The sequence below is a fragment of the Vidua macroura genome, chromosome 25 (assembly GCF_024509145.1).
Source record: "Vidua macroura isolate BioBank_ID:100142 chromosome 25, ASM2450914v1, whole genome shotgun sequence".
NCBI classification, from domain to species: Eukaryota; Metazoa; Chordata; class Aves; order Passeriformes; family Viduidae; genus Vidua; species Vidua macroura.
The window spans coordinates 226114-242885 of record NC_071595.1 but is presented as its reverse complement, the minus strand read 5'-3'; positions in this window follow the sequence as shown (position 1 = coordinate 242885).

Genomic DNA, 16772 nt, shown 5'->3' with positions numbered 1-16772 from the left:
AAATCTGGTTCAGTTCTGCTTTGTGTATTACAGCACAGGATCTCTCAGTGCCCTTCAGTAGAGGCAGGAAGATGTTAGTGATGCCTGTAATAACTCACCTGCACAGAAATCACCGTCTCTAATGTGTGAGACAGGTACTTGAGCACCAAACAGCTGCTCCCAGGTGCTGCCTGTGGCTTGGTTTCCCCCCTGGAGCTCTGTGCCCAGGCTGTTCAGGGTGCTCAGGGAGGGAGAGGGGCTGTGCTCAGCCCTCAGTCCCATCAGCTCCTCGTTCAGCTCCCTGGCTGCAGAGAAACTGCTGAGGATGCCTTGGAGTGGCTCCCTAGAACAAAGGCTAGACAGAGGTAGGAAAATAAAGTGGGTATTTATTAAAGGCCTTCAATAGATACAACTTGAGCAGTCAAAGCCTCCCAGAGGCTGCACCCAAAATGGACAATGGTCACGGATTTTTCAGACAATTATAAATTTGGTCCATTTATATATCAGGGGGTTAATCCTCCAATTACAGCTTCAAGTAATGAAGTCATGTTCCCTACTTTTCCCCTCTCCCCCCAATTCACTTTTGTTTATATTTTTGGGGCCTGAGGCAGAGGGTGTCCTTGCATCTCAGGCCCAGGAGGATTGTATTGTCTGACACAACGTGAAGACAGTAACTAACACTTTATATGGAGTGTAGATTTATGCACTAATGCAGTACAGGATTTGAAAAATATGAAGGCTAAAACCCTAAGGCATCAGTGACACTCCCCATTGCTCAGAGCAGAGTCTCCAGCTGTGCTGGTGTAACTCTTGTGTTCACCTCCCATAAGGTGTGTCCTTGCCCAGGACAGGTGTAACTCTTGTGTTCACCTCCCATAAGGTGTGTCCATGCCCAGGAGCATTTCAGACTCGCTGTCGCAGCCCCATGAGGCTGCTGGGGCAGGACCTGGCTCCTTCTGGGGGGACAGAAATGGATGGAGCAGGGAATGACCTGAAACTTCCCAAAGGGAAGCATCTCCTTCCCTTCTGCATCTGGCAGGGGAAAGGAGACAGGCTGGACTGACAGCTCCTGCCAAGGGGAAACAGAACAGGGAGATCAATCACTCTGAAATCCATTCCTGCACCTCTGTCTCATCCAGCTGGATCAAAGCAAGGCTTCCTGGCCCAGACCTTGGCTCTGAATTTCTGATGTTAAGCTGCTTTACAGCAAGTCTGTGAAGGTGAGCAGAAGGCAGCAAGAAGGGGCATCCTGCTGACCAGCAGCTGCTGAGCCCTCAGCTGGCTGCAGAGACTGCCCTGCCCTGCCTGCGAGGACATGGGTATAAATAGCCGTGGAGCTGAGGGGATGAGTGGGTTATACAATGAACCTCAGCACTCTCAGAGCCAAAAATACCTGCAGGAATGATGGACAGTTTGAATGACATTCGCAGAACACTGCTAATGGCAAAAAATTCCTGCCACATTGAGTAGAGTCCCTGTCACAGAGTGACTCATCCTGTCCTGCCTGTGTGAGCCTCACACCCTGAGTTCAGTGCTGGGCCACGGAGCTGCACTGTGCATTCCCTGCTCCCTGCACAATTCTGCCCAAGGAGGGACAGGCAGCAGCACACAAAAGGGTTCCAGAGTTTCATGGCATCCTCAGCCCCGCAGCTCAGGTTTCAGGTCAATGTTATTTTCCTTTTCTATTTTGCAGAATGACAGGAGGACTGATTGTGCTCACCTTGGCAAGGCAGCGAATCCTCCCTTTGTTGCTGGATAATAAGGGACAATAATTCTCAGAGAGTGAGCAGGAGACAGAGTTTTTGTGAAATGCTCCCATTTTGTATATAAACCTGTCTCTATTTTTCAATCCTAAATGGCCCTTGAATTGAAATCCCAGTGTCAGAGCTGTCTTCATTCAGTGTGAAAGCTGCAAAGAATTGAAAACTGTCCCGAGCTGCTCAGCCTCTGGAGAGGGGATGTGTTTCTCAGTGGATGTCTGTAACTATGTCTTTCTGTGAAACTGCAGTGATTTTATGTTTATGATTTTGGGACAAAGGGTATTGAGCTCATCCTCTGGCTCCATCACAGCCCTGTGTGGCTTTGGTCACTGTCTGTGTAACCTGTAACAGCTGTGGGATCTATGTCCACTCCCCTGGCAGGGTCCTGGATGCTGTCCTGGGGGCCCTGGCTGCAGAATGGGGACCTGCCTGTAAGTGGGTAAGTGCAGCCCCTGCAGCTGGATGGCCCTGGGCAGAAAACGGGCTGTTCCTCCCCTCTCTTCACTTGGATCATGGCTCCTCTTGGCTGTTTCTTGGCTACGGGAGCTGAGATTCCAGCACGACCTCGGCAATGGGTTGTTAAATGAGGTGTAGCAGGTTCTCCTGACTCTGGCAGGGGTGGCAGGGTTGGGGGCTGGCTGGCACCACAGGGCTGAGCTGTGCTGAAAACAAACAGTGAAGTCCAGAGCTCCTTTCCAACACAGATTCAGAGAGTGTTCTCCAAAAATCCTAAATCGAAAGTAAGGATGGAAATTTCCATCTGTCTTGCAAGGAGGGAGTGCCCAGTTAGAACTGCCTTCTTGAAACTCCACCCTGTGGAATCGCAATATTCTGATTATTTTCCTCTGTTTGGAGTAGTGAAATACTCCTTTGCTTGTGCCTGTACCTCTGTCTGAACTCCTTCAGAGAGCAAAACCAGCACCGTGTCCCTGCCTGCTCCCAACCTTTGGATCTTCTAGACATATATTAGTAGTTGCATGACTCAATTGTATGAGTTGTTGCATTAAATTACATGCTGCTACTCAAAAAGAATGTTAATTTAGTTTCCTTACAACTGTGTTCCACTTAATTTTTAATCAGATCTGACAGCAAAAATTTAAATCAAGCGCTGTACCTTGGCTCTGAGAGGGCCGAGTATATCATGAACGCACTAAAGTGATCAGGACAGTTTGCAACACTGATACTCACTAGATGTAGGCTGCCTGCTATGTGGGAGGCAGAAATTATGCCTTTTCTCCCACCAGGTTTCAGGGAGGAGCAGCTGTGCCGAGCTCTGGGGTTGGGAAGGCAGAACCAGGGATGTTCAGGGCTCCAGACCCCAATGGACACAGCAGCTGGAGCAGGGGCTGCTGACAGAGTGCTGGCTGCAAACATAAAGCAAAAGTAGATTAGAAATCAGGCTTCAATCTTTGTAATTTTCCTTGTAATTTGAACAGTGCTGCAGGCCAGGGAGGGAGTAACCAAAAGCAATTTGCAGCCCAGAGTGAGCGTGTAACTGCGGGAAGTGGAGGTGACAGGGAGTTCTCTGGGCACTTCCAGCATCACTGAACTTCTCCAGGTGCAAGAGCACCTCCCAAATGAAGCCAGGCAGCAGCCTGGTGTCTGCTCAGCACTTCCTGCTCTGCATTCAGGAGATCAGGTGCTGGAGATAAAGAATGACTGATTAATTAGTAGTGGTCAGCCAATTAAAGAAAAAAGAAACCACTAAACCCCTAGCAAGCCAGTGGCCCGTTAATCATAGTAATGTTCTGGGGGGGATTCAGGGAGATATGCAAGTCCTTAAAAATCCCAACAAAAACACTACACCGCTCTTCCTTTTCTTCTTTGTTGAGATCATGGCATTTAAAGTGTGTTAATCTGCTGAAAATACCCACGGCCACTTGTACAGCTGCATGGACAGGGGCAAATGTGCCCTCATGCTCTGGGTTTCTGTCTTTGTTCCATCAGCAGGCAGGAAAGGGTTTTCCCTTTCTGGAAGCAGCCTGCATCACTGCGTGTCTTCTAATAGAAAAAGCAAGATCTGTATAAATTCATAATGGCTGCAGTAATCTTTCTTCTTCGTGAAAAGCTGGTATTAATCAGGAATGTCACAAACTATGAATTTTATTGTGGTGATATTCATTATATGTGATGTACAGAGGGAAAACGTGATGCAGAAAGTGCAATGAATTGCATTTGTTGCAATGACTAGACTAAGTGGAAATAAATTAGACGTGATGTGTTTTAGGAGGTTCTGTGTTCTGTAGCAGGTATAAAAAACTGTCCAAAAATGTTGATATAGAAAAGATTTCTAAGGTGTAAACAGAGCTACAAACACAGCAAAAGAAAAATAAATTCATTTTGATGCACACAGACATATCCTTTGCTGTGCACTGAACAGAGGGCTGCAGAAAGCAAATATTCTTTCTATTCTAGAAATTTCCAGAACCAGGATAACAGCTACCTGTGGTTGCTGTGGGAACCAGAACTTTCTGATTCCAGATTTTAAGAGCATGAATTCTCAGCCAAATGTGCCATGTCAGGGTGACTGCTGCCACATTAAAGAAAATCAGGCAGTTTGTGGTTAACATCAACAGATTGGGAAAAGAGGATTTTGTCAGAGTAGAGACTTGGCTGGTGTTTTTTGTCTGGAGAGAGCCTGGGATTTGGCAGCTGGATGGAGCCACAGGCTTTGTTCAAAGGCGGAGCTGTTTGACCCCAAATTGCCTTTTTTTGTCCTGGAAAGAAGAAGAGAGGAGCCAGGGGCAACACAGTGGAGGAGCAGATCCCTCCAGAAGAGCAGAACCATCCCACAGCCCAGCCTGTGGGATGCATGGTTCAGAAGGTCACAAACCCCTTAGTTACAAGACCTTTTAAGGATTTTTTGACTAATACGATACTGCAAACAAGGATATTTATGGTTTTGACCCAATCCTTAAATATTCTGTCTTATGGACTCATGCTACAGTGTAAGCTTTCTTAGCCAATCATGTTATGGCACACAAACCTACAGTACTGCATTCTGATTTTCTTGTTTACCTCTGTAACTACTTTTATTTTTTCTATATCCCAAACTTCAAAACTCTAAACCTTCTTCTTCTTAACTTAATGTGTCTATGTTTTAAACTATAAATCCACATTCTCATTTCTAGCACCTAAGTTTGGAAGCCTTTTCCAAGGTCTCAGATCAAATCCTAGGTTTAATTCTAGGCTTTGGCTTACAGGCCCAAAGTTCTGAGAATTCCCTGCATTTTGGATTCCAACAAACCATCACAAATACACCTCTGCCTCCAGTGTCACCACCCTGGCAGTGTTTGATTTTTAAGGGACACTTTAAAGAGCCAGTTTGGAAACCCCACCAAGGCAGAGTGAGAGCAGGAGGATGCGAGCAGCAGAGGCTGGGCATCAGCTGGAATCCCCAGTAACAAGGCCCTGGTGAGAACCTCAACACGAAATATCACCTGAACTCAGAGTGAGGGAGAGGGGACTCCAGCTTAGATCCATCTGCAGAGAAATTTTATTGATTGTGTGAAACCCTTCAGGCCATTCTGCTCACACCTGCGAAAGAAGATTTGGGTTTGTTCCCCAGGATGCCGTTGTTTCCTGGCTGCCACGCTGCCTGGAATAGCCCTTCTGATTTCTTTTGTGCAGTGCTACAGGCTGCTGGAATAATCACTTGAAAATTCATGTTTCTAGAAGCAGCTAGAAGGAACAGAGCTGTTCAGCTAAACCCAGTGTTCCTTGCAGCAGTGTTGCATTTCCAACTTCTTTAAGCTCTGCTCATAGTTTGCTGTGTTGGCACATTTAGGCTGGGTTTTAGCAACTGGCACTTCAGGAGACCTCAAATATTCCTGTGTAAAAACTTATTCTAGCGAGTACACAGTGCCTTGTGCTTCTTCATTCTCAAAGGGTGTTGCTAAGTGCAGTAAGAATAACAATTATTGTGGACAAATATGAGAAATTAGAGGGAACCTTTGAAACTCCAACACAACAGCTAAGCGACATTTAAAGTAGAAGTGAAGAGGGTCCTGTGTCAGCACTGTGAGTCTTGATGCTCAGGAATAAATGTGGAAATAAATAAATATATAAATTTGGAAAAAAAATAAATTTGGAAAAAAATACCATGTGGTATTTTCTGTTCTGTGCAAGCAAGGGTTAAAAAGTGCAGCACATCTGTTAAATCTGGGGGTTATTGCTTGCAGAGCTTTGCTGGAGATGGTTTATAGAGACAATGGCACTGAAACCCATGGACTGTTTGATATTTCCTTCTGTTCTTTTCCAGTCTCTGAAGTGCCCGCACTGGCAAATCATTTCAGTGCGGCCAGAGGCTTCCAGGGAACTTGGGGTGCTTGGCTGGGGCACCTGGGGTGTGCACATCTGGCACGGGGGTGTGTGTGTGGGCACACACATCTGGCACAGGGTGGGGGTGTGTGCACAGCTGGCACAGGGGTGTGGGTGTGTGTGCACATCTGGCACGGGGGTGTGGGTGTGCACATCTGGCACGGGGACTGTGCGCTCACATCTGGCACTGGGCGTGTGTGCACAGCTGGCACTGAGAGGGTATATGCACATCTGGCACTGGGGGCTGGGCTCTCTCTGGCCATTGCTGGAATTGCTTCTCTGAGCTGCTGGTTTAGTAACCAGCTAAGAATCCTGTTCCCACCTGTAGGGCAATGCCTTGTGCTGGAACGAACAGGAAGATTTTAGGCTTGTAAGTTCAAAAACAGACAATGGAAATACCCAGTGCCTCAGCCATACAGCAGTGTTTGCATAAAGAGCAGGAGTTACTCTTCTAAAAAAGCAATTTCTGTGCTCAGCCCCCTGCTAGACAAAGGGGGCTTTTACTCACTCTGAATAAATGTTCGTATTTTGAAAGGAAATAAATCCATTAATTTTTATTATTATTTTGAACAATCTTATAGCACAATTAAAATACTGGGTTTTGTGGAATCTTACTGGGAAGCAAAGGACTGTTTACAGAGTAAAGGAAATAAAAAGCCTGCCATAGTTGTCATTTGAGGATTCTCCTTTCCAGGGAAGGAACAAACCTGCCCCTGCACTGGAAATGGAAAGTAAAGATTTATCCTGAGACCACTGAGCCTGGAAGTCAGACAAGTTGAATCAAAATGGCTTTTTAATTTTGAACATCTTTACTGCAGAATTTTAAGGAACTCAAACTTGATGTTTCCTTTAACACTTTCGTTAAACACTTTTCTTAAAAACAAGGTTTGTGCCAAAGCAAATGGAACCAGCTTGGGATTGGAAATCTGGTTTGGATTTTAAACCTGTGATAGTACAACACTTTCCAAATTCCAATTAACTAGATTATTTTTCTTTGCCTTTTTTCTCCATAAGCCTCTATTCTTTATGCATTTTTAATAAGCTTTATCCTAGGAAAACATGAGGGCGCTGACTGCGAGTGAAAAGAATAAAAGCAGTTGTTGGATCACTCTGAAAATCTGAGGATTGCTGGCAAGCTTGGAGGGCGAAGTAAAGCAATGAGGAAATCTGAGCTCTGGTTTTATTAGAAACTGTGAATGGAGATAAAACCTTTCACAAACCCTGTTTAGCTGAAAGAAAAAAATGCAGAGTGACAGCAGTAGGTAAACCTGTGATAGCGCTCACACGTGTGCTGACAGTGGAATCAATGGCAGGAGACCTCCGTGTCCTTTTTTTCTCCTAAAATCTCAGAGCGCTGAGTTTGGGACTGGATGGTCCCTCCCTGAGAATGAGGGGAGGATGCCCCAGGTCAGTGTGAAACACACAGAGGAGAAATTCCTCCCAAACCGAGATCTTTAAGGAGAAAGCAGTGATAGAGATGATGCTTCCAGAATGTATCGTTTGCATTTCTGTTTTCCTTTAAGGAGAATAGATGGGCCCGGGGTGCCCAGCAGATGGGTTTGTCTCCTGTCTGTGTTCTGGGGGCTGCTGGGAGCATGGCAGGCAGGCACTGGGAACAGAGCAGAGGTGGCTGTCAGGGGGCTGAGCCCACCCCTCCCTTCCACCAGGCTGTGCATCCATGGGGATTGCTGGGCTGGAGCCCAGGAGATGTGGTGGGGGGTGAGCCCCTGGTTGATGCCTTGTGGGCCTACCTAAAAACAGAGGCCAGACAAAATTAAGGCAATAAAAAGCAGTTACATTTATTGAAGGGCCTTCAGGTACATTTCAGACAGACCAAGCCCCCCAGGGGCTGCACCCAAAATGGACAATGGGTCACAGGTTTGCACACTTTTGTAAGTTTGGGCCATTTGCATATTTGGGGTTCATCTTCCAATTACAGCTTCAGCTAATGAAGTTATTTACCCCAAGTTTGCTCCCCACAACTCACTTTTGTTTCCATCTCTCAGGGCCTGAGGCAGTGAGGGGTCCTTGATTGCCAGGCCTGGAGAGGAATTGTGTTTGCCCAAAACGGGGAAGCAGCAGCTCACACTGCATATGGAGTTTGGAGTTGTGCAGTAAAGAACTGCAGGATTACAAATAGATGGAAAATAGAAAAGCTGAAATCCTGAGGCATCATTCCCATGATGGGAGAGGAGCAGGGCTGCCCAGGAGGGCTGTGGGGACAGACAGGCTCTCTCAAGCTGCCCAACGCCTGCTGCCATGTGTTCCTTCCCACCTGTTTGTGTTTTGTAAACACTAAGAAATAATATTTAGCTCTTTACATGAAACAGACTCCTGATTTGAGACTAATCACTTGTAGTGGGTGGCTGGAGCCTCCAGAGCTGGTGCTGGGTATTTGCTGTTCCCTGGCACTGGCAGGTGCCTTCCCTTAACTGAAATGACACAAGCCCAGAAGTTTCCCCTGAATTGTGTCGGCTTTTTGCTGCTGCTCCCTCTTAGCGCCTGCTGTCCTGAGGGCACCACAACCTCTGGCTAAATGTGGGGTGCTGGAGTCAGCCCCCATGGTCAGCAGCTGGGGCAGGCAGGTGCTGGAGCTGCTGGGCTTCCACGTGTGATAGATGAGTGATGCCATGGTTGACTCTCACAATTAAAATGCAAATATCATGTATATATGTTGCCCTGTTCTTTTAAAAGTTTTAAAGTTCTTTTAAAAGTTTTCTATTCCTTCTGATGTTTACATATTTCTACTGGAGTTCTCACACACTGTTCATATAAATAATGATTGTTTTACATTCTTCTTTGTGAGAAGAAAGAATTGATGGACTGTTGGTTTGACCAGTGTGGTTGGAGAGGTGGCAATTTCATCCTCCAATCCACTGTCACTTTTGGAATTCTATATATTGCAAGGTCAAAGATAAAACTTCCTCTCTTTCCTTCTTTTGCATCTTGAGTGAGTGTGTGAGTTATTTCGTATTGTAATACAACAGATATATGTTAGGAGAAGTTTTATAGATGTATAGTTATATTTTACCCCTCTTTCGTTGTTTTCAGGGGTGCCCTGGGTTTGGGACATTTGGGAGGGTCGGCTCATTACCATGGCAGCATCTGACCTCCAATCAAGACTTTAAAAAGTGTTCTCCACCCCTGGACAGTGAAGCAGGAGTCGATGGACAGAACTTTGGAAGGGGCCAAAGGGTTAAAAGGTGAAACCTCCACTGTCTGGATGAGCACATGGTGGGGAAATCCTCTGCTCCTGGTGCTGTGATATTTTCTCTGTTCAGTCTTCTGTTGTATTTTTGATAAGGTGTTAATAAATCATTTAAATTTTTCAGAGTGGCTATCATTTCTCACACATGGATGGGTGCAGGATGCTGGAGGTGGGTCCTGCTCACCTCCTTGGTGGTCCCACAGCTTCCCCAGCCCCAGGCACGGGAGCAGCCTCCCTGAAAAAGCTGCAACCCAGTCCTTTCCCCGTCAGAACTAATCAGCATCACACCAGCTAATGGGGAGCACAAAACCTATTTAAAAGCTACATTTACCACTTGGCTGATTCCATTACGTCGTGTAATAACCAGGTGTCACATTTCCTCTCCAAATGCCGATTTTAATGCTTCCCTGGCCTGCTGGGCTCAGCCCTGTGACAGAGTCCTCCCCCTGTCCTTCTTCTGCCCTGCCAGCAGTGGCCAGGAGGAGAGGGGCCCAGGGGGTGGCAATGAGCTCTGTGGGTCAAGAGGGTGCTTGGATGGGTGCTCCAGAGCTGGGGATGGTGTTGCAGTAGCTGAACTGGATGTGATGCTGCCAGACCTGAGTCCCGACAGCCCCAGGGAGCTGACGGGAGAGGTTCTGAAGCCTCTCAGTTTTCCAAGGCTTTCCCTGGACCTGCTCCACGTGCTGATGGCCTCAGCTCCCCATGGCAAAGGCTTCCTTGGAAGGGAGTAGCCCCTCGGTGATTTCCGAGATCTGAGGGCTGGGCACATTTGGTTTTAAGTGTCTGTGTAGCCTCCGTTATCACTGAATTATGCATGATCCCTTGGGAACAAGAATGCACTTTAAGCTATCTGCATTTGTTGTTTTCAGGGGGACACCTGTCCCCACCTTCCCCCCCCTGTGACAGTCAGACTGTGGCTTTCTGCCTGCTCTGTCAACCCAGCAGGGACAGGGACAGGGTCGTGGCAGCTGAGGCCACCTAGAGGGGTGCACAGGGTTGCTTTGGTGTCTCCCCATGCAGTGCTGCCCTTCCCATCAGAGCTCCAGGACTCTGGAATCACCTGGAACATGAACTCCTATTTTGCAGTAATTCTCGTTTTAGAGCAGATATTTTTGCAAGGATTCGGGTACTTAGTGAAAAGTAAATATCATTGGGGCTGCTCACCTGGCTTCCCACTGGGGCTGTGTCAGGAGTGACTGCACAAGAGCCCCAAAGAAAAACACACATGCCAACCAAGTTCTGCTGTGGGGTTGGAATAGGCCTTGTAATGCTAAAGTGAGAATTTTAAATCCCAGACAGAGCTTCCAGTGTGCTGGATTTCTCCCAAGGTGAGAACAATGATTTTTCAGCAAACCAAATGCCATAACTCCTTGAGCTTCATCTCTTCCCTGTACTTATGAAGCTGGAATTCCTGTCTTAGTTTTTGCTTTTCTTCTGTTTTCCTTTCCCTTTGGGCCCTGAAATCTCACAGATCTCGACTTGTCTTAGTAAGTGTATCCAGAATTAGAAGAAAACCTTATCTTCAGGCCTTGCTGATACTTTCTGTTCTTGGTACACAAGTGCCAGAAAAAAGCCCGTGAGTTTGCAGCTTGCACTCAAGCTGTCTTAGAGGGATCTGAAATTCCTGGGAGTTCTGAAGCTCCTTTCTAGGAGCCTTAAGTCAAGCATCAAAGATCAGTTGTCATTTTTACTCTCTTGTTTGTGTTCATGCTCTGGTATGTGTTACCCATGGTGGTTTTTATCTGTAGCTACAGTTTTATAGAACAAGATTAAGGATGCAATTGCCTTTTTTGATTCTTAACGAGATCAAACAGAATGACAGGAACACCAGTAAAAGGTTTGGTAATCTGCTCAGCTTTGGGAGCAGATGTGTGCCTGTGTTCTGGTTTGAAAGCAAAACCAGTGAGAGACTCCAAGTCAGAAATACAATTTATTAGGAAAAGGGAAAAGAAACAAAATCCATGCAATAACACAAAAGAAAAACCACTGACAGAGTCAGCATACAACCTGACACCCATTTGCCCAGCATGTTGGTAGCAGTCCAAATTGGAGTGGCTGCAGCCCTCCTGGAGTGGCAGATGTGGTTCTGTTGGAGCAGTGATCCCGTAGAAGGGTGCAGTCTTCCTCTGAAGGTCCAGGGGAAAACCCCAGTTGTTCCTCTGGGAATCCCGTGGAAAGGCTGAGTCTGGTGTCCCAAAAACCCAGATTATATCCAGGTAGGAATGCTTGGCTCCTCCCTCTGGGTGGAGCATCTCACAATGGGATGTTCTAGCTCTTATCAGCCATGCAGTGACATTCAATAGCCCATTAACAGCAGATCTCTCCCCTGAGAGAGGATTGGCTGTGGAAGAGATAAGGAAAATTGCCCACTGAACAGAAGACAACTGCCATACAGATGGCAAATGGAATACATCTTACCCTGCAATCTGGGACAGCCTGCCTCTTGCAGCTGAAAGGCTGGGGCACCTCAGGGGATGCTCTGCTGGAAAGGAGAGGCTGCAGCCCCAGGAGCTCTTGCTCAAACACAAATTAGGGCAGAGCAGGGCTTCCTTCCCACGTGCTTTTGATGGGCTGGAGACTGCACAAGCACAGAGAAGTTAGGACAAGCTCAGCAGAGCCCAGGGAGATGAACTCCAGGGGTGGCCTGGGGACAGCCCCTGTGTTTTGGGGCTGGTGAGGCCTGGTGGATGCTGACCACAGTGGTGGTCCCACCATCCAGCTGTGCTCTGTCCACTGCTCTGGGTGCTATGATGCCTTTTTGGGGCTTACCTAGAAACAGAGGCCAGACAAAGGTAAAAGAATAAAAGCAGATATATTTAATGAAGGACTTTCAGGTACATTAAGGGCCGATGAACCTTCCCAAACCCTTCCAAAATGGAAGATGGTCATGAGTTTTTCAGACAGATCTAAGTTTGGTCCATTTACATGTCAGGAGTTAATTCTCCAATTACAGCTTCAGGTAATGAAGTCAAATACCCTCAGTTTGCTCCTCCCCAGTTCTCTTTTGTTTATATTTGTTGGGGCCTGAGGCAGAGGGTGTCCTTGGTTCTCAGGCCTGGAAGGATTGTTTGTCAGACCAAAACGTGAAGACATTAAACTACATTTTATAAGGAGTTTAGAGTTATGCACTAATGCAGTAGAGGATTTTAAAAATATAAAAGCTAAAATCCTAAGGCATCAGGGAGCCCTCATGCTGCCCTGTGATGTAGCCTCATGTTCTGTGTGATCTTCTGGTTCTGTTGTTGAGAAGATCAGTGCTTAAATACAGAGACCCCTCTATTAGTCTGTGAGGAAAGGAGAGTTTGAGGAGATTTCAGCTCACGTGCAGACAGAGGAGCCTGGAGCTGGCAGCACAGCTGTGGAAGGATGCCCATGCCATGGCCATGTCCAGAGCATGGGATTGCTGGACATGGATCCTCTAGAGAGGGACAGGAGGACTGAGGGTAGTAGTGAGGATAAAAAATGCAGTTTGGTGTGACAGTCACATTCTCTGGACAGAGAGACACAATTCTGTCTCTCAGGAGAATCACAGAGAGAAGAAGAAGAGAAAACAATCTTTATCTCTGCTCCTTTGTTTTCCCCATGTGGAATGTGGTGTGGAGATTGTTCACCTGCAGTGATTGCTGGGCTGGATTCTGGTGAAGGCTGTTTGGGGTCAGTGCCCAGTGGGATCCAGCTGTGCTGGGCTCTCAGCAGAGTCACAGTTTGAGTTAGTTAGAGAGAGGAGTAAGAAGTGAGTATGTAGAATGGGATAGTATCTCTTTAAATAGTATATTAATGTAATATAGTATAGTTTTAATAAAGCTATCTTTCAGCCTTCTGATCTGGAGCCAGACATCAGCATTTCTTCCCTGTCGGGGTTGCCTTTTTTACTATAGTTTAGCATTTGGGGTTCTGGAAAGAATCTCTTTGGATCCTCTTAAGGTTGCTTTGTGGTATATGCTGTCATGAACTCAATGTGAAGGTACTGACAAATAGTCAGGAGAAATGCAATCAAAGTATCATGTTTGGCACACCCTAAACACGGATATTCAAATAAACAGAAGAGGAGTATGATGAATGGAGGTAGAAGGAAGCGTTCTGGGTGCAGGTGCAGAAACAAAGGGAAGGGAAGTCACAGGATTTTGTTTTCCTCTTTGAATTATCCTTTGCTCCTCTGAGATATGGGAGTGATTAGTCTTTGAGAAAGGAAAACCTTCCTCTCAGTGACCTTATGGATTTAAGATCTATTTCTAAACCAAATTTTCATAAAAAACCTGCCACACACAATCTCCAGATTAAACTTCATTTTATTTTCAGACAGACATGACCTTTCCCAGCTTTGGATATTAAATATCACAAAACCTGCTGCAATTTAAGCTGAGGATTTTCCATTCAAATAAATGTAACTTAAAAGCAAAAGTAACTTCTCTGCAGAGCATAGGGGACCACAGGGCTGGGAGGGGGGAAGCACTTCCCCCTCTTCCAAGGAGGCTCTCACAGTCCATGACCTGCAGTGGGCTCTGCACCCCTCCCCAGCCCCTGGGACACCCTCCTTGGGTTGAAAGAAACAGTTTCCTCTGCTGTCAGTCCCTATGGACACTGTTGGGAAGGGGAGAAGGCATTCAGGGAACCCTTCCCAGTGCTGCTGGGATGGCCAGTGCCATCAGAGGGGCATCTGCAGAGCCTGGATGGACAGGCAGCCACTGGTGATGGTGCAAAGAGGGAAGAGAAAACACCACCTGGTGCGAGAATGCTGGGTTTGCTGTGCTCATCCTCACCAAAAAATGCATCATTACCAGGGGAATATGCACCGACATCAGCAGATTCTGTCTTGTCTCTCCCTGCTGGAGAGTGTGTTCTCAGCTGTAAACCAAAGTTTGGCTAATCTGCAAAAACTTTAAACTTCAGCAGGGTTTTTCCCTCCTCCCCTTTCAGCTGGAAACGCTGTTCAGGTAACAAATGTTTTGTGACAACAAATCAATGCTGTTCTCTGTAGCAGAATTACCTTGACTTGCTCAGCTTTGGTCTCTGTCAGTGTCTGAGCTCTCAGGGGTGAAAGGAGAGGTCTGAGCTCCTTAGCACATGCTGAGCTGAACCAGAGTCATCCTCAGGAGGAAGATAAAGCCTCCAGAGGAAAGGGCAGTTTGGATGGACATGAATGTTAATGTGTTTCCAGCACATGGAAATAGTGCTGGCCAAAGCTGGGATGAAGTAAATAATCTTGGTTTGAGCTGGGAGGGTAATTTTGGAAGCTTTCTCCCAGCTTTGTTCTTTCAGGTTTTTTTTGGTCTTGTACTTGAAATTTCATGAGGATTAAATAGCTCCTCTGATCCAGTATTCCTGCTTCAGTATCTGGACCCTCAATATCTCTCCAAAGAGGAGCTGTTGCACTTGTGCCACAGGCGCAGAGTTACAACATTGTCAGGAAAAGGAGGTGGAAAGAAATCCCTGCTGTGGGCAGAGCTGGGGACAAAGGGTTCATGGCAGGGAGCACACCACGTGTGGTGCTGCCATGGGCTCCTGCTGTGGGGTAAAGGCACCTCAAAGCAAGGGCTGTGCAGGGCCAGGGCCAAGGGAAGGGGCTGGCTGAGGGGTGGTAAAGGTGGGGGACTGCTCCGGTTGTAGGGAGCAGCAGGAGGGAGGGAGATGAAACATTGAAAAAGGGATGTGGAGCATCAAATGGAATATTTCCACCCAGCTGGGTCCATGCTGTGCTACGTGCAGGTGGAGAGCAGCACTCAGCCAGGTTCTGGTGGGGTGTGTTGGGGGATGAAGGTGGGAGGAAGGAGGAGGGGTGTGGTGCACCCATACCCCTGCAAAATCCTGGCACTGCCGTGGAACCTGGAGGGATGGGACTCCCTGGCTCCTTCAGACCATCTTCCCATTTATCCAGCCCTGAACTGGAGTCTCTGGGATTTGACACAATGATGTTCATGTCTGCCCCATCCCACCCACAAAGCATCTTCTCCCTGACACACCTCCCTGTTTCCAAGCCTGCAAACCTGATTCACTTGGGTAATTCCAGTAGAAATAGTGGTGTTCGAAATCCACAGGCCCCACACTGCTCCCCTGCCCACCTTCCCTACCACCACAGCTGTGGGGGCAAGATGTGAGCAAACCCAACCACCCAGAGGGTCCAGGAGAACCCCAAATTTCCTGACGCTTCTATTCAGGCCACATATGCGAGTTGCCATGGAGATGTGCTGAGCGCGGGCAGGATGCTCCAGCGATGGAGTCTAACAGCCAGAGGCATCTGTTAATCTTATTTTTATCAATTTTTAAAGACGGTATGATGGTGGTATCTTCCTCATCTTCCCCTCATCTCTTGCAAAGTTTGGCATTTGCACTCGCCGAGAGCACGGGCTGCAGCCACTTTGAAAATGAACCTTAACGACCACGGAGCACCAGAGAGGGGAACGTGTGCTCTGAGGGGTAGAATTTAGTAGCAGGGAGCTGCCACCTCTGACATACAGCTCCAGCTTTAATGAGGGGCAGATTGACAGCCCAGCACAGGTAAAAGGAAGAAGCGCCTTTGCCTCTGCCTCGAGGGGTCATGGCTAAGCTGGGGCCTGTGGCCAGGTCAAGAGGAGGAAATGGAGTTTTATTTATGAAACTCTGAGTCAGTGTCCATCTGTAAGTGATCTTTTAATTGGATTTTCTTTCTTCTTGTCCTGGGTCCCTGATTCCAGCCAGGGCCGTGTTCCAAGGGGATGGGCTGGTGGGTCCTGGGCAAGTGCCTGGCTCAGCTGGAGCATCCCAGGCTGTGCAAAAAGGGGGACGCTGATGCCTTTTTAGGGCTGCCTAAAAGCAGAGACCAGACACAATTAAGAGAGAAAAAAAAAAGAGGTTATGTTTGTTGAAGGGCCTTCAGTTACATTTTGGGCAGACAAATCTCCCCCCAAGGGGCTACAACCAAAAAGTGCATAATAGTCACGGGTTCTCACACTTTTATAAGTTTGGGCCATTTGCATATTTGGGGTTCATCTTCCAATTCTTCAGCTAATGAAGTCATTTACCCCAAGTTCGCTGCTCCCAACTCACTTTTGTTTCCATCTCTCTAGCCTGAGGCAGTGAGGGGTCCTTGATTGCCAGGCCTGGAGAGGAATTGTTGTGTTTGCCCAAAATGGGAAAGCAGCAGCTCACACTGCATATGGAGTTTGGAGTTGTGCAGTAAAGAACTGCAGGATTACAAATAGATGGAAAATAGAAAAGCTGAAATCCTGAGGCATCAATACGATCACCCACAGGGCTCCTCCTGCTCTGACACTGTAGAGACAAAGGGCCAGGTTGGAGCCTGGCCATGGTCCTGCTGTAGTGCTGAGCTCCTGGGGGGCCAGGCAGGGTGGGACCCCCACAGCAGGCCACCAGAGTTTGTCTGGAAGCACCCAGGGATGTCCAGCCAGGGTGTGTCGGTGGTTCAGCACGGGTGGCGTGTCCTCAGCAGAGGCTCTGAACACACAGCAGCGTTTGAAGTCCTCACACAGCAGGAGGATGGAAATGCTGAGTAGCAGCGGTGTTCTGAG